The sequence below is a fragment of the Dendrobates tinctorius genome, unplaced genomic scaffold, assembly GCF_039654945.1.
Source record: "Dendrobates tinctorius isolate UK_male_01 unplaced genomic scaffold, ASM3965494v1 ptg000019l, whole genome shotgun sequence".
NCBI lineage: Eukaryota > Metazoa > Chordata > Amphibia > Anura > Dendrobatidae > Dendrobates > Dendrobates tinctorius.
The window spans coordinates 55936760-55954616 of record NW_027361687.1 but is presented as its reverse complement, the minus strand read 5'-3'; positions in this window follow the sequence as shown (position 1 = coordinate 55954616).

Sequence of the window (17857 nt, the reverse complement as noted above, 5' to 3'; positions counted from 1 at the left end):
TTGTGAGTTGATGCCACCCACATTCAGCATTGTAAAGAAGATTACCATCGGCCAGCGTTTGGTATTTCGACTTACATTGAAATTGCCACACATTTGGTCAGCAGTGTCAACGCCGCTTTTGGTCAAATTATAAAAAGTTATGATTTCTGGTTTCCTTAGCTCCCCAGACTCTGGATCAATGGTGTAATCATTATGTAATGAAGAGACCAAAATCACATTTTTCCTCTCGCGTGGGATGTAAGAAACTAAAATCTTTCCATTACTGAACCCAAACATAGTGCTATACTGTTGTTTGCCTTTTGTATATAGAAAATCTGGCGGCAACTGCCTTTTGTTTTTTCTAACAGTTCCCACATATGACAGCTTTTTCGTTTTTAAAAAATCAATCAGATCAAAGTCAGTAAACCAGTTGTCAGCAGTGATATTTCGACCAGATCCAAACATTGGCTCAGCAATTCTCTTTACCACATCACTAGGCTTGTTGCTCACATTGAAAGGACCTGGTGGCTGTCTTCCACAATAAACTTCCATGTTCATAGTGTACATCATCCTTGCATCAACCATGGCAAAAATTTTAATTCCATATTTGTTTGGCTTTGATGGTATATATTGCCGAAAACCACATCTTCCACGGAAACCTGGAAGCATCTCATCAATAGTGAGGTTTTGCCCCGGGCAATAGCTTTTTTGACAATTCATAATAAATTGTTGAAATATGTCCCGAATTGGTGCAAGCCGGTCATAACCTTTTCGTTCTGTCCGGGTACTTCGATCATCGAAACGGAGGCAACGGATCAGGACTTTGAATCGTTTCAGATTCATCACAAGGCTGAATTTTTCGATGCCATCACCGTCGGTCCCCCACAGCTCCTCCAAACTTTGCCTATTTGCTCTGAAAGCACCAGCTAGGTATAACAAGCCAATAAATGCCTTGAGTTCAATCACATCAGTGTTTTTGATGTCCCTCTCTCTGGAGAATTGCTCTTTGATTGTGTCAATATACTGGTTAGTGAACCGAACAATAGTTTCCAACATGCTATCTGTAATTAGATTACTCCAACATTCCACTGCAGTTTTAGCTTTTCTAGCACTTCCAATAACTCCAGGAAGGTGTGTAATAATATTGTGGGATTCTCTGCGCTGTTTGTTCTTGGGTGCCTTTTTGTTCCACTTTGTATTTTTATCTTTGCCCAAATAATAAGCTAGATCTGTGTCTGTTTCCTCTGTATCAGTGTCATCACCATCCTGCTCTGTTCCAGAATCAGTGTTACATTCTGCTACCTCATCTTCAGATGAAATGTCACTAGATTCCTCTAAATCCTCAGTTACTGCTGGTTCTTCCTCATCATCTTCTAACAAAAAAAATCTTCATTTCTTCTAAATGAAGGGGTTTAGATGAATCATACTGTTTTCTGGCCATTGCAGCAGAAAATCTGAAGCAAGAGAGAAAGAGTATGTGTTAGGGCGCAATGTGCCTTAGAAGCCACCCTCCTTTTGTCTAAGAAAACAGGACTTATGTACACTAACTTAGCATTAATCCTTCATAAAACAAGCTAAATACACAATCGTGATGAATAAAAAAAGAAAATACTAACCTTTCAATTTGTGTTGAAATCAGGCGCAATGTGCCTGAGAAGCCGAAGTGTTGATATCTGCTCACTAGAAGGTCTGCTGAGTTACTGTGATATCAGGTTTCACAGAGCCTGTAGAGTCAGGAGATAACTAGGAGGGGTGGGGTTTTCTGATAAGTGGGCAAGGAGAGAGAAGTGAAACTAATTACTGTGTGCCTGTCAGATCTATTGCGCCTGATGGAGGGTGGCACTTATGGTGATAGTATTATTTTTTTTTTTTAATGATCAGTATTGTAGTATTCAGTCACCATGTCGTGGTAATATGTGGTCTGGGAATGGTGCGGTGGTATTTGTTCCTTGTGTGTGCTATTATTCTGTTACTGGTGGTAATATGTGGTCTGGTCATGGTGTGGCAGTATTAGTTCCTTTTATGTGGTATTATTGGTCACCATGTGGTGGTAATATGTGGTCTGGGCGTGGTGCTGTGGTATTTGTGCCTTGTATGTGCTATTATTCTGTCACTGGTGGTAATATGTGGTCTGGTCATGGTGTGGCAGTATTTGTTCCTTGTATGTGGTATTATTGGTCATCATGTGGTGGTAATATGTGGTTGGGACATGGTGTGGTGGTATTTGTCCCTTGTATGTGCTATTATTTTGTCTCTGTGTTGGTAATATGTGGTCTGGTCATGGTGTGGCTGTATTTGTTCCATGTATGTGGTATTATAGGTCACTATGTGGTGTTAATATGTGGTCTGGACATGGTGATGGTGCGGTGGTATTAGTCCCTTTGGATGTGATTATTGGTCATTTTAAAAATTGAAAAATAAATAAAAATATACCTAAATTGTATTGGATATTTTAGCAAATGTTCAATAGGTTACAGTAGAGTAGGGCCCGGCCAAAAAAGTCTACCTTGTCGTGGTGGCAGATTTACAAAATCTTTAGGCCAAAACAAGAGCTGCTGGCTAGATGTGTGATCTGGTAATGGGAACTGTTAATGTGTGATTGATGAGAAGTGCAGTTTTTACTGTCGACAGTTTGAGGGGTGGGGCTGGGGTGGAGCCTGGGTGGAGTCTCAAGGGGGCCCTGAAAATTTTGCCAGTATGGGGCCCCCGAAATTCCTAGTGGCAGCCCTGCCAACGGGAAAAGGGTGTGGTCCGGTGGCATGCCAACGGGAAAAGGGTGTGGTCCGGTGGCACGCCAACGGGAAAAGGATGTGCTCCGGTGGCACGCCAACAGGAAATGGTGTGCTTTGGGAGCACGCCTACGGGAAAATGGTGCGCTTCGGTGGCACGCCTGCGGGAAAAGGATGTGCTTCGGTGGCACGCCTGCGGGAAAAGGATGTGCTCTGGTGGCACGCCTACCGGAAATGGTGTGCTTCGGTGGCACACCCAGCGGGAAAAGGATGTGCTCCACAAAACTGGAAAAGGGTGTGCTTCAGTGGCACGCCAACTGGAAAAGGGTGTGCTTCAGTGGCACGCCAACTGGAAAAGGGTGTGCTTCGGTGGCGCGCCAACTGGATAAGGGTGTGCTGCGGTGGCATGCCAACGGGAAAAGGGTGTGCTGCGGTGGCATGCCAACGGGAAAAGGGTGTGCTCCGGTGGCACACCCAATGGGAAAAGGATGTGCTCCCTTGGCACGCCAACAAGAAAAGGATGTGCTCCGGTGGTCCGCCAATGGGAAACGGGTGTGGTCTGGTGGCACGCCAACGGGAAAAGGGTGTTCTCCGGTGGTAAGGGAAAGCTATGTGGGGTTTTTTATTTTGAATTTAAGGCTATAGGGGCACAATATATTAAATAGCAGGCTTTCTGGGTCCCATTTTATTAAATTGAGTTCTTTGTGGGCCGCATTATATTAATTTTAGGGCTACATAGGGCCCATTGTATTAAATGGAGGGTTATGTAGAGCCTTTTATATGGGGCCCATTGCATTATGTTGGGTTGTGTGGTGCCCATTACATTAAATGTTGGGCTATATGGGGCCTGTTACATTAAATGTGCTATATGGAGCCCATTCTACTCTATGTAGGGCTTTGTGTGGGGAGGTATTATACTGTCGGCAGGGCTGGCTAAAAAGGCCAAGATGGGCACCCTGCAGGCAAATAAAAAAGTCAAAGAATTCACTGCGGTGTCAGGCTAAAAAGCCCAAGATGGGTGTCCCAGTGTTAAGCAAAAGGGCCAGAACATGTACCGCAGTGGCAGTGTAAAAAAAAAAACCCAATATGGATGCCATGGTGGTAGACAATAAGGCCAGTGAATGTATCTTGAAGGCAGGCTAAACAGCCCAAGATGGGCACACTGGTGGTAAGCAAAAAGGCCAAGTATTGGGCCCTTCTGGCTGGCCCACGGGAAATGGTGTGCTTTGGTGGCACACCAACGGGAAAAGGGTGTGCTCTGGTGGCACGCCAATCGGAAATGGTGTGCTTCGGTGGCACGCCAACAGCAAAAGGGTGTGCTTTGGTGGCACGCCAACTGTAAAAGGGTGTGCTTCGGTGGCCCGCCAATGGGAAATGGTGTGCTTTGGTGGCACGCCAGCTGAAAAAAAGGGTGTGCTCTGGTGGCACGCCAACCGGAAATCGTGTGCTTTGGTGGTATGCCAATGGGAAAAGGGTGTGCTTCGATGGCATGCCAACAGGAACAGGATGTGCTCCGGTGGCACGCCAACAAGAGTGCTCCGGTGGCACGCCAACGGGAAACGGGTGAGCTCTTGTGGCATGTCAAGGGAAAAGGGTGTTCTCCGGTGGTAAGGAAAAGCTATGTGGGGCTAATTATTTTGAATTTAAGGCTATAGGGGGCACAATATATTAAATAGAAGGCTTTCTGGGTCCCATTATATTAGAGTGCTATGCAGGTCCCATTATATTAAATTGAGTTCTTTGTGGGACGCATTTTATTAATTGGAGGGCTACATGGGGCCCATTGTATTAAATGGAGGGTTATGCAGAGCCTTTTACATGGGGCCCATTACATTATACGTTGGGTTGTGCGGTGCCCATTACATTAAATGTTGGACTATATGGGGCCTATTAAATTAAATGTTGTGCTATATGGAGCCCATTCTACTTTATGTCGGGCTATGTGTGGGTGGGCATTATACTGTTGGCAGGGCAGGCTAAAGATGGGCACCCTGCAGGCAAATAAAGTCAAAGAATTCACCGCAGTGACAGGCTAAAAAGGCCAAGATGGGTGTCCCGGTGGTAAGCAAAAGGGCCAGAACATGAACCGCAGTGGCAGTGTAAAAAAAAAAAAAACAACCAAGATGGACTCCAAGGTGGCAAACAATGAGGCCAATGAATGTATCTCGATGGCAGGCTAAAAAGCCCAACATGGTCGCACAAGTGGTAAGCCAAAAGTCCAAGTAGTGGGACCTTCTGGCGGGCCCATGGGAAATGGTGTGCTCCGGTGGTACGCCAAAAGGAAATGGTGTGCTTCGGTGGCACTCCAACGGGAAAAGGGTGTGCTTCGGTGGCACGCCAACGGGAAAAGGGTGTGCTCCGGTGGCATACCAGCAGGAAAATGTGTGCTTCGGTGGCACGCCAACGGGAAATGGTGTGCTCCGGTGGTACGCCAAAGGGAAATGGTGTGCTTCGGTGGCATGCCAATGGGAAATGGTGTGCTTCGGTGGCACGCCAATGGGAAATGGTGTGCTTCGGTGGCACGCCAATGGGAAATGGTGTGCTTCGGTGGCACGCCAATGGGAAATGGTGTGCTTCGGTGGCACACCAACGGGAAAAGGGTGTGCTCCGGTGGCACACCAACAGGAAAAGGGTGTGTGTTGGTGGCACGCCAACGGGAAATGGTGTGCTCCGGTGGTTCGCCAAAGGGAAACGGTGTGCTTCGGTGGCATGCCAACGGGAAATGATGTGCTTCGGTGGTACGCCAACGGGAAAAGGGTGTACTTCGGTGGCACGCCAACGGGAAGGGTGTGCTCCGGTGGCACGCCAACGGGAAAAGGGTGCGCTCCGGTGACACGGGTAAGGGAAGGCTTTGTAGGGCTAATTATTTTGAATGTAATGCTATAGGGGGCACAGTATATTAAATAGAAGGCTTTCTGGGTCCCATTATAATAGAGTTCTATGCAGGTCCCATTATATTAAATTGAGTTCCTTGTGGGACGCATTATATTAATTGGAGGGCTACATTGGGCCCATTGTATAAAATGGAGGGTTATGTAGAGCCTTTTATATGGGGTCCAGTACATTAAATGTTGTGCTATGTGGAGCCCATTCTACTCTATGTAGGGCTATGTGTGGGGGGCATTATACTGTTGGCAGGGCAGGCTAAAAAGGCACAGATGGGTACCCTGCAGTCAAATAGAAAAGTCAAAGCACCGCAGTGACTGGCTAAAAAGCCCAAGATGGGTGTCCCGGTGGTAAGCAAAAGGGCCAGAACATGTACCGCAGTGGCAGGGTAAAAAAAAACCCAAGATGGACGCCATGATGGTAGACAATAAAGCCAATGAATGTACCTCAGTGGCATGCTAAAAAGCCCAAGAACGTGCTCTGGTGGTAGGCCAATGAATGCACCCCAGTGGCAGGCGGAAAAGCCCAAGATGAACGTCATGCTTGTAAATAAAAAGGTCAGAGAATGCACCCCAGTGGCAGAATAACAAGACTAAAATGGGTGCCCTGGTCGTAGGCAGAAAGTGCACCCCGTTACTAAGCTAAAATGCTCTGGAGGTGCTGCCTGGCGGAACGCAAGAAGGCCAAAAAATGCACCCCAGTAGCATGCTAAAAAGCCCAAGATGGGTGCACCGATGGTAGGCAAGAGGCCAAATGGCACACCCTGGTGGCAGGCTAAAAACCCCAAGATAGATGTCCCGGTGGTAAGCAAAAGAGCCACAGTGTGTACCCTGATGGTAGGCAATAAGTCTAATGAATGCACCTCAGTGGCAGACTAAAAAGTCCTAAGTGGGCACCACACTGGTAAATATAAAGGTCAGAGAATGTACCCCGGTGTCAGACTGAAAAGCCCAAGATTGGCACCTCCGGTGGTAAGCAAGAAGGCAAGTATTGGGCCCTTCTGGCGGGCCCTCCGGAAATGGTGTGCTCCGGTGGCACGCCAACAGGAAATGGTGTGCTTCGGTGGCACGCCAACGGGAAATGGTGTGGTCTGGTGGCACGCCAACTGAAAAAGGGTGTGCTTCGGTGGCACGTCAATGGGAAAAGGGTGTGGTCTGGTGGCACGCCAACAGAAATAGGGTGTGCTCCGGTGGCACGCCAACAATAAAAGGGTGTGCTCTGGTGGCACGCCAACCGTAAATGGTGTGCTCCGGTGGGACGACAACGGGAAAAGGATGTGCTTCGGTGGCACGCCAATGGGAAACGGGTGAGCTCTTGTGGCACGTCAACGGGAAAAGGGCGCACTCCGGTGGCACGGGTAAGGGAAAGCTATGTGGGGCTAATTATTTTGAATTTAAGGCTATAGGGGGCACAATATATTAAATAGAAGGCTTTCTGGGTCCCATTATAATAGAGTGCTATGCAGGTCCCATTATATTAAATTGAGTTCTTTGTGGGATGCATTATATTAATTGGAGTGCTACATGAGGCCCATTGTATTAAATGGAGGGTTATGCAGAGCCTTTTATATTGGGCCCATTACATTATATGTTGGGTTGTGCGGTGCCCATTACGTTAAATGTTGGGCTATATGGGGCCTATTGCATTAAATGTTGTGGTATATGGAGCCCATTCTACTTTGTCGGGCTATGTGTGGGTGGGCATTATACTGTTGGCAGGGCAGGCTAAAAAGGCCAAGATGGGCACCCTGCAGGCAAAGTCAAAGAATTCACAGCAGTGACAGGCTAAAAAGGCCAAGATGGGTGTCCCGGTGGTAAGCAAAAGGTCCAGAACATGAACCGCAGTGGCAGTGTAAAAAAAAGCCAAGATAGACGCAAAGGTGGCAGACAATGAGGCCAGTGAATGTATCTCGATGGCAGGCTAAATAGCCCAAGATGGGCGCGCACAACTGGTAAGCAAAAAGGCCAAGTATTGGGACCTTCTGGCCATGGGAAATGGTGTGCTTCGGTGGCACGCCAACGTCAAATGGTGTGCTTCGGTGGCACGCCAGCGGGAAAGGGCTGTGCTTCGGTGGCGCGCCAACGGGAAAGGGCTGTGCTTCGGTGGCGCGCCAACGGGAAAGGGCTGTGCTTCGGTGGCACGCCTACGGGAAAGTGGCCGTGCTTCGGTGGCACGCCTACGGGACAGTGGCCGTGCTTCGGTGGCACGCCAACGGGACAGTGGCCGTGCTTCGGTGGCACGCCTACGGGACAGTGGCCGTGCTTCGGTGGCACGCCTACGGGACAGTGGCCGTGCTTCGGTGGCACGCCTACGGGACAGTGGCCGTGCTTCGGTGGCACGCCAACGGGACAGTGGCCGTGCTTCGGTGGCACGCCTACGGGAAAGTGGCCGTGCTTCGGTGGCACGCCTACGGGAAAGTGGCCGTGCTTCGGTGGCACGCCTACGGGAAAGTGGCCGTGCTTCGGTGGCACGCCTACGGGAAAGTGCCTGTGCTTCGGTGGCACGCCTACGGGAAAGTGCCTGTGCTTCGGTGGCACGCCTACGGGAAAGTGCCTGTGCTTCGGTGGCACGCCTACGGGAAAGTGCCTGTGCTTCGGTGGCACGCCTACGGAAAAGTGGCTGTGCTTCGGTGGCACGCCTACGGGACAGTGGCTGTGCTTCGGTGGCACGCTCTTTCGGGACAGTGGCTGTGCTTCGGTGGCACGCTCTTTCGGGACAGTGGCTGTGCTTCGGTGGCACGCCAACGGGACAGTGGCTGTGCTTCGGTGGCACGCCTACGGGAAAGTGGCCGTGCTTCGGTGGCACGCCTACGGGAAAGTGCCTGTGCTTCGGTGGCACGCCTACGGGACAGTGGCTGTGCTTCGGTGGCACGCCTACGGGACAGTGGCTGTGCTTCGGTGGCACGCCTACGGGACAGTGGCTGAGCTTCGGTGGCACGCCTACGGGACAGTGGCTGTGCTTCGGTGGCACGCCAGCGGGAAAGTGGCTGTGCTTCGGTGGCACGCCAACGGGACAGTGGCTGTGCTTCGGTGGCACGCCAACGGGACAGTGGCTGTGCTTCGGTGGCACGCCTACAGGAAAGTGGCTGTGCTTCGGTGGCACGCCTACGGGAAAGTGGCTGTGCTTCGGTGGCACGCCTACGGGAAAGTGGCCGTGCTTCGGTGGCACGCCAACGGGAAAGTGGCCGTGCTTCGGTGGCACGCCTACGGGACAGTGGCCGTGCTTCGGTGGCACGCCTACGGGACAGTGGCCGTGCTTCGGTGGCACGCCTACGGGAAATTGGCCGTGCTTCGGTGGCACGCCTACGGGACAGTGGCCGTGCTTCGGTGGCACGCCAACGGGACAGTGGCCGTGCTTCGGTGGCACGCCTAAGGGAAAGTGGCCGTGCTTCGGTGGCACGCCTACGGGACAGTGGCCGTGCTTCGGTGGCACGCCTACGGGAAAGTGGCCGTGCTTCGGTGGCACGCCTACGGGAAAGTGGCCGTGCTTCGGTGGCACGCCTACGGGACAGTGGCCGTGCTTCGGTGGCACGCCTACGGGACAGTGGCCGTGCTTCGGTGGCACGCCTACGGGACAGTGGCCGTGCTTCGGTGGCACGCCTACGGGAAAGTGGCCGTGCTTCGGTGGCACGCCAACGGGACAGTGGCTGTGCTTCGGTGGCACGCCAACGGGAAAGTGGCTGTGCTTCGGTGGCACGCCTACGGGAAAGTGGCTGTGCTTCGGTGGCACGCCTACGGGAAAGTGGCTGTGCTTCGGTGGCACGCCTACGGGAAAGTGGCTGTGCTTCGGTGGCACGCCAACGGGAAAGTGGCTGTGCTTCGGTGGCACGCCAACGGGACAGTGGCTGTGCTTCGGTGGCACGCCTACGGGACAGTGGCTGTGCTTCGGTGGCACGCTCTTTCGGGACAGTGGCTGTGCTTCGGTGGCACGCTCTTTCGGGACAGTGGCTGTGCTTCGGTGGCACGCCAACGGGACAGTGGCTGTGCTTCGGTGGCACGCCTACGGGAAAGTGGCTGTGCTTCGGTGGCACGCCAACGGGACAGTGGCTGTGCTTCGGTGGCACGCCAACGGGACAGTGGCTGTGCTTCGGTGGCACGCCTACGGGAAAGTGGCTGTGCTTCGGTGGCACGCCTACGGGAAAGTGGCTGTGCTTCGGTGGCACGCCTACGGGAAAGTGGCTGTGCTTCGGTGGCACGCCAACGGGAAAGTGGCTGTGCTTCGGTGGCACGCCAACGGGACAGTGGCTGTGCTTCGGTGGCACGCCTACGGGACAGTGGCTGTGCTTCGGTGGCACGCCAACGGGACAGTGGCTGTGCTTCGGTGGCACGCCTACGGGAAAGTGGCTGTGCTTCGGTGGCACGCCAACGGGACAGTGGCTGTGCTTCGGTGGCACGCCTACGGGACAGTGGCTGTGCTTCGGTGGCACGCCTACGGGAAAGTGGCTGTGCTTCGGTGGCACGCCTACGGGAAAGTGGCTGTGCTTCGGTGGCACGCCAACGGGACAGTGGCTGTGCTTCGGTGGCACGCCTACGGGACAGTGGCTGTGCTTCGGTGGCACGCCTACGGGAAAGTGGCTGTGCTTCGGTGGCACGCCTACGGGAAAGTGCCTGTGCTTCGGTGGCACGCCTACGGGACAGTGCCTGTGCTTCGGTGGCACGCCTACGGAAAAGTGGCTGTGCTTCGGTGGCACGCCTACGGGACAGTGGCTGTGCTTCGGTGGCACGCCTACGGGAAAGTGGCTGTGCTTCGGTGGCACGCTCTTTCGGGACAGTGGCTGTGCTTCGGTGGCACGCCAACGGGACAGTGGCCGTGCTTCGGTGGCACGCCTACGGGAAAGTGGCCGTGCTTCGGTGGCACGCCTACGGGAAAGTGCCTGTGCTTCGGTGGCATGCCTACGGGACAGTGGCTGTGCTTCGGTGGCACGCCTACGGGAAAGTGGCTGTATTTCGGTGGCACGCCTACGGGACAGTGGCTGTGCTTCGGTGGCACGCTCTTTCGGGACAGTGGCTGTGCTTCGGTGGCACGCTCTTTCGGGAAAGTGGCTGTGCTTCGGTGGCACGCCTACGGGACAGTGGCTGTGCTTCGGTGGCACGCCTACGGGAAAGTGGCTGTGCTTCGGTGGCACGCCTACGGGAAAGTGGCTGTGCTTCGGTGGCACGCCAACGGGAAAGTGGCTGTGCTTCGGTGGCACGCCAACGGGACAGTGGCTGTGCTTCGGTGGCACGCCTACGGGACAGTGGCTGTGCTTCGGTGGCACGCTCTTTCGGGACAGTGGCTGTGCTTCGGTGGCACGCTCTTTCGGGACAGTGGCTGTGCTTCGGTGGCACGCCAACGGGACAGTGGCTGTGCTTCGGTGGCACGCCAACGGGACAGTGGCTGTGCTTCGGTGGCACGCCTACGGGACAGTGGCTGTGCTTCGGTGGCACGCCTACGGGAAAGTGGCTGTGCTTCGGTGGCACGCCTACGGGAAAGTGGCTGTGCTTCGGTGGCACGCCTACGGGAAAGTGGCTGTGCTTCGGTGGCACGCCAACGGGAAAGTGGCTGTGCTTCGGTGGCACGCCAACGGGACAGTGGCTGTGCTTCGGTGGCACGCCTACGGGAAAGTGGCTGTGCTTCGGTGGCACGCCTACGGGAAAGTGCCTGTGCTTCGGTGGCACGCCTACGGGAAAGTGCCTGTGCTTCGGTGGCATGCCTACGGGACAGTGCCTGTGCTTCGGTGGCACGCCTACGGGACAGTGGCTGTGCTTCGGTGGCACGCCTACGGAAAAGTGGCTGTGCTTCGGTGGCACGCTCTTTCGGGACAGTGGCTGTGCTTCGGTGGCACGCCAACGGGACAGTGGCTGTGCTTCGGTGGCACGCCTACGGGAAAGTGGCTGTGCTTCGGTGGCACGCCTACGGGAAAGTGCCTGTGCTTCGGTGGCACGCCTACGGGACAGTGGCTGTGCTTCGGTGGCACGCCTACGGGAAAGTGGCTGTGCTTCGGTGGCACGCCTACGGGACAGTGGCTGTGCTTCGGTGGCACGCTCTTTCGGGACAGTGGCTGTGCTTCGGTGGCACGCTCTTTCGGGACAGTGGCTGTGCTTCGGTGGCACGCCTACGGGACAGTGGCTGTGCTTCGGTGGCACGCCTACGGAAAAGTGGCTGTGCTTCGGTGGCACGCCTACGGGACAGTGGCTGTGCTTCGGTGGCACGCCAACGGGAAAGTGGCTGTGCTTCGGTGGCACGCCAACGGGAAAGTGGCTGTGCTTCGGTGGCACGCCTACGGGAAAGTGGATGTGCTTCGGTGGCACGCCTACGGGAAAGTGGCTGTGCTTCGGTGGCACGCCTACGGGAAAGTGGCTGTGCTTCGGTGGCACGCCTACGGGACAGTGGCTGTTCTTCGGTGGCACGCCAACGGGAAAGTGGCTGTGCTTCGGTGGCACGCCAACGGGAAAGTGGCTGTGCTTCGGTGGCACGCCTACGGGAAAGTGGCCGTGCTTCGGTGGCACGCCTACGGGAAAGTGGCCGTGCTTCGGTGGCACGCCTACGGGAAAGTGGCCGTGCTTCGGTGGCACGCCTATGGGAAAGTGGCCGTGCTTCGGTGGCACGCCAACGGGACAGTGGCTGTGCTTCGGTGGCACGCCTACGGGACAGTGGCTGTGCTTCGGTGGCACGCCAACGGGAAAGTGGCTGTGCTTCGGTGGCACGCCTACGGGAAAGTGGATGTGCTTCGGTGGCACGCCTACGGGAAAGTGGCCGTGCTTCGGTGGCACGCCTACGGGAAAGTGGCCGTGCTTCGGTGGCACGCCTACGGGAAAGTGGCTGTGCTTCGGTGGCACGCCTACGGGACAGTGGCTGTTCTTCGGTGGCACGCCAACGGGAAAGTGGCTGTGCTTCGGTGGCACGCCAACGGGAAAGTGGCTGTGCTTCGGTGGCACGCCTACGGGAAAGTGGATGTGCTTCGGTGGCACGCCTACGGGAAAGTGGCCGTGCTTCGGTGGCACGCCTACGGGAAAGTGGCCGTGCTTCGGTGGCACGCTCTTTCGGGACAGTGGCCGTGCTTCGGTGGCACGCCAACGGGACAGTGGCTGTGCTTCGGTGGCACGCCTACGGGAAAGTGGCTGTGCTTCGGTGGCACGCCTACGGGAAAGTGGCTGTGCTTCGGTGGCACGCCTACGGGACAGTGGCTGTGCTTCGGTGGCACGCCAACGGGAAAGTGGCTGTGCTTCGGTGGCACGCCAACGGGAAAGTGGCTGTGCTTCGGTGGCACGCCTACGGGAAAGTGGATGTGCTTCGGTGGCACGCCTACGGGAAAGTGGCCGTGCTTCGGTGGCACGCCTACGGGACAGTGGCTGTGCTTCGGTGGCACGCCAACGGGAAAGTGGCTGTGCTTCGGTGGCACGCCAACGGGAAAGTGGCTGTGCTTCGGTGGCACGCCAACGGGACAGTGGCCGTGCTTCGGTGGCACGCCAACGGGAAAGTGGCCGTGCTTCGGTGGCACGCCTACGGAAAGTGGCCGTGCTTCGGTGGCACGCCTACGGGAAAGTGGCTGTGCTTCGGTGGCACGCCTACGGGACAGTGGCTGTGCTTCGGTGGCACGCCTACGGGACAGTGGCTGAGCTTCGGTGGCACGCTACGGGACAGTGGCTGAGCTTCGGTGGCACGCTACGGGACAGTGGCTGAGCTTCGGTGGCACGCCTACGGGACAGTGGCTGTGCTTCGGTGGCACGCCAGCGGGAAAGTGGCTGTGCTTCGGTGGCACGCCAACGGGACAGTGGCTGTGCTTCGGTGGCACGCCAACGGGACAGTGGCTGTGCTTCGGTGGCACGCCTACGGGAAAGTGGCTGTGCTTCGGTGGCACGCCTACGGGAAAGTGGCTGTGCTTCGGTGGCACGCCTACGGGAAAGTGGCTGTGCTTCGGTGGCACGCCTACGGGAAAGTGGCTGTGCTTCGGTGGCACGCCAACGGGACAGTGGCTGTGCTTCGGTGGCACGCCAACGGGACAGTGGCTGTGCTTCGGTGGCACGCCTACGGGAAAGTGGCCGTGCTTCGGTGGCACGCCTACGGGAAAGTGCCTGTGCTTCGGTGGCATGCCTACGGGACAGTGGCTGTGCTTCGGTGGCACGCCTACGGGAAAGTGGCTGTATTTCGGTGGCACGCCTACGGGACAGTGGCTGTGCTTCGGTGGCACGCTCTTTCGGGACAGTGGCTGTGCTTCGGTGGCACGCTCTTTCGGGAAAGTGGCTGTGCTTCGGTGGCACGCCTACGGGACAGTGGCTGTGCTTCGGTGGCACGCCTACGGGAAAGTGGCTGTGCTTCGGTGGCACGCCTACGGGAAAGTGGCTGTGCTTCGGTGGCACGCCAACGGGAAAGTGGCTGTGCTTCGGTGGCACGCCAACGGGACAGTGGCTGTGCTTCGGTGGCACGCCTACGGGACAGTGGCTGTGCTTCGGTGGCACGCTCTTTCGGGACAGTGGCTGTGCTTCGGTGGCACGCTCTTTCGGGACAGTGGCTGTGCTTCGGTGGCACGCCAACGGGACAGTGGCTGTGCTTCGGTGGCACGCCAACGGGACAGTGGCTGTGCTTCGGTGGCACGCCTACGGGACAGTGGCTGTGCTTCGGTGGCACGCCTACGGGAAAGTGGCTGTGCTTCGGTGGCACGCCTACGGGAAAGTGGCTGTGCTTCGGTGGCACGCCTACGGGAAAGTGGCTGTGCTTCGGTGGCACGCCAACGGGAAAGTGGCTGTGCTTCGGTGGCACGCCAACGGGAAAGTGGCTGTGCTTCGGTGGCACGCCAACGGGACAGTGGCTGTGCTTCGGTGGCACGCCTACGGGAAAGTGGCTGTGCTTCGGTGGCACGCCAACGGGAAAGTGCCTGTGCTTCGGTGGCACGCCAACGGGAAAGTGGCCGTGCTTCGGTGGCACGCCTACGGGAAAGTGGCCGTGCTTCGGTGGCACGCCTACGGGAAAGTGGCCGTGCTTCGGTGGCACGCCAACGGGACAGTGGCTGTGCTTCGGTGGCACGCCAACGGGAAAGTGGCTGTGCTTCGGTGGCACGCCTACGGGAAAGTGGCTGTGCTTCGGTGGCACGCCTACGGGAAAGTGGCTGTGCTTCGGTGGCACGCCAACGGGACAGTGGCTGTGCTTCGGTGGCACGCCTACGGGAAAGTGGCCGTGCTTCGGTGGCACGCCTACGGGAAAGTGCCTGTGCTTCGGTGGCACGCCTACGGGACAGTGGCTGTGCTTCGGTGGCACGCCTACGGGAAAGTGGCTGTGCTTCGGTGGCACGCCTACGGGACAGTGGCTGTGCTTCGGTGGCACGCTCTTTCGGGACAGTGGCTGTGCTTCGGTGGCACGCTCTTTCGGGACAGTGGCTGTGCTTCGGTGGCACGCCAACGGGACAGTGGCTGTGCTTCGGTGGCACGCCTACGGGAAAGTGGCCGTGCTTCGGTGGCACGCCTACGGGAAAGTGCCTGTGCTTCGGTGGCACGCCTACGGGACAGTGGCTGTGCTTCGGTGGCACGCCTACGGGAAAGTGGCTGTGCTTCGGTGGCACGCCTACGGGACAGTGGCTGTGCTTCGGTGGCACGCTCTTTCGGGACAGTGGCTGTGCTTCGGTGGCACGCTCTTTCGGGACAGTGGCTGTGCTTCGGTGGCACGCCTACGGGACAGTGGCCGTGCTTCGGTGGCACGCCTACGGGACAGTGGCCGTGCTTCGGTGGCACGCCTACGGGACAGTGGCCGTGCTTCGGTGGCACGCCTACGGGACAGTGGCCGTGCTTCGGTGGCACGCCTACGGCAAATTGGCCGTGCTTCGGTGGCACGCCTACGGGACAGTGGCCGTGCTTCGGTGGCACGCCAACGGGACAGTGGCCGTGCTTCGGTGGCACGCCTAAGGGAAAGTGGCCGTGCTTCGGTGGCACGCCTACGGGACAGTGGCCGTGCTTCGGTGGCACGCCTACGGGAAAGTGGCCGTGCTTCGGTGGCACGCCTACGGGACAGTGGCCGTGCTTCGGTGGCACGCCAACGGGACAGTGGCCGTGCTTCGGTGGCACGCCTAAGGGAAAGTGGCCGTGCTTCGGTGGCACGCCTACGGGACAGTGGCCGTGCTTCGGTGGCACGCCTACGGGAAAGTGGCCGTGCTTCGGTGGCACGCCTACGGGAAAGTGGCCGTGCTTCGGTGGCACGCCTACGGGACAGTGGCTGTGCTTCGGTGGCACGCCTACGGGAAAGTGGCTGTGCTTCGGTGGCACGCCTACAGTAAAGTGGCCGTGCTTCGGTGGCACGCCTACGGGACAGTGGCCGTGCTTCGGTGGCACGCCTACGGGAAAGTGGCCGTGCTTCGGTGGCACGCCAACGGGACAGTGGCCGTGCTTCGGTGGCACGCCAACGGGAAAGTGGCCGTGCTTCGGTGGCACGCCTACGGGAAAGTGGCCGTGCTTCGGTGGCACGCCTACGGGAAAGTGGCCGTGCTTCGGTGGCACGCCAACGGGACAGTGGCTGTGCTTCGGTGGCACGCCAACGGGAAAGTGGCTGTGCTTCGGTGGCACGCCTACGGGAAAGTGGCCGTGCTTCGGTGGCACGCCTACGGGAAAGTGGCCGTGCTTCGGTGGCACGCCTACGGGACAGTGGCCGTGCTTCGGTGGCACGCCTACGGGACAGTGGCTGTGCTTCGGTGGCACGCCTACGGGACAGTGGCTGTGCTTCGGTGGCACGCCTACGGGAAAGTGCCTGTGCTTCGGTGGCACGCCCTTTCGGGACAGTGGCTGTGCTTCGGTGGCACGCCTACGGGACAGTGGCTGTGCTTCGGTGGCACGCCTACGGGCCAGTGGCTGTGCTTCGGTGGCACGCCTACGGGACAGTGGCTGTGCTTCGGTGGCACGCCTACGGGACAGTGGCTGTGCTTCGGTGGCACGCCTACGGGACAGTGGCTGTGCTTCGGTGGCACGCCTACGGGACAGGGGCTGTGCTTCGGTGGCACGCCTACGGGAAAGTGGCTGTGCTTCGGTGGCACGCCTACTGGAAAGTGCCTGTGCTTCGGTGGCACGCCCTTTCGGGACAGTGGCCGTGCTTCGGTGGCACGCCAACGGGACAGTGGCCGTGCTTCGGTGGCACGCCTACGGAAAAGTGGCCGTGCTTCGGTGGCACGCCAACGGGACAGTGGCCGTGCTTCGGTGGCACGCCAACGGGAAAGTGGCCGTGCTTCGGTGGCACGCCTACGGGAAAGTGGCCGTGCTTCGGTGGCACGCCTACGGGAAAGTGGCCGTGCTTCGGTGGCACGCCTACGGGAAAGTGGCCGTGCTTCGGTGGCACGCCTACGGGAAAGTGGCCGTGCTTCGGTGGCACACCAACGGGACAGTGGCCGTGCTTCGGTGGCACGCCTACGGGAAAGTGGCTGTGCTTCGGTGGCACGCCTACGGGAAAGTGGCCGTGCTTCGGTGGCACGCCTACGGGAATGTGGCCGTGCTTCGGTGGCACGCCTACGGGAAAGTGGCCGTGCTTCGGTGGCACGCCTACGGGAAAGTGGCCGTGCTTCGGTGGCACGCCTACGGGACAGTGGCCGTGCTTCGGTGGCACGCCTACGGGAAAGTGGCCGTGCTTCGGTGGCACGCCTACGGGAAAGTGGCCGTGCTTCGGTGGCACGCCTACGGGACAGTGGCCGTGCTTCGGTGGCACGCCTACGGGAAAGTGGCCGTGCTTCGGTGGCACGCCTACTGGACAGTGGCCGTGCTTCGGTGGCACGCCAACGGGACAGTGGCCGTGCTTCGGTGGCACGCCAACGGGACAGTGGCCGTGCTTCGGTGGCACGCCTACGGGAAAGTGGCCGTGCTTCGGTGGCACGCCTACGGGACAGTGGCCGTGCTTCGGTGGCACGCCTACGGGACAGTGGCCGTGCTTCGGTGGCACGCCTACGGGACAGTGGCCGTGCTTCGGTGGCACGCCTACGGGACAGTGGCCGTGCTTCGGTGGCACGCCTACGGGACAGTGGCCGTGCTTCGGTGGCACGCCTACGGGACAGTGGCCGTGCTTCGGTGGCACGCCTACGGGACAGTGGCTGTGCTTCGGTGGCACGCCAACGGGAAAGTGGCTGTGCTTCGGTGGCACGCCTACGGGACAGTGGCTGTGCTTCGGTGGCACGCCTACGGGACAGTGGCTGTGCTTCGGTGGCCGCCTACGGGACAGTGGCTGCTTCGGTGGCACGGCAACGGGAAAGTGGCTGTGCTTCGGTGGCACGCCAATGGGAAAGTGGCTGTGCTTCGGTGGCACGCCTACGGGACAGTGGC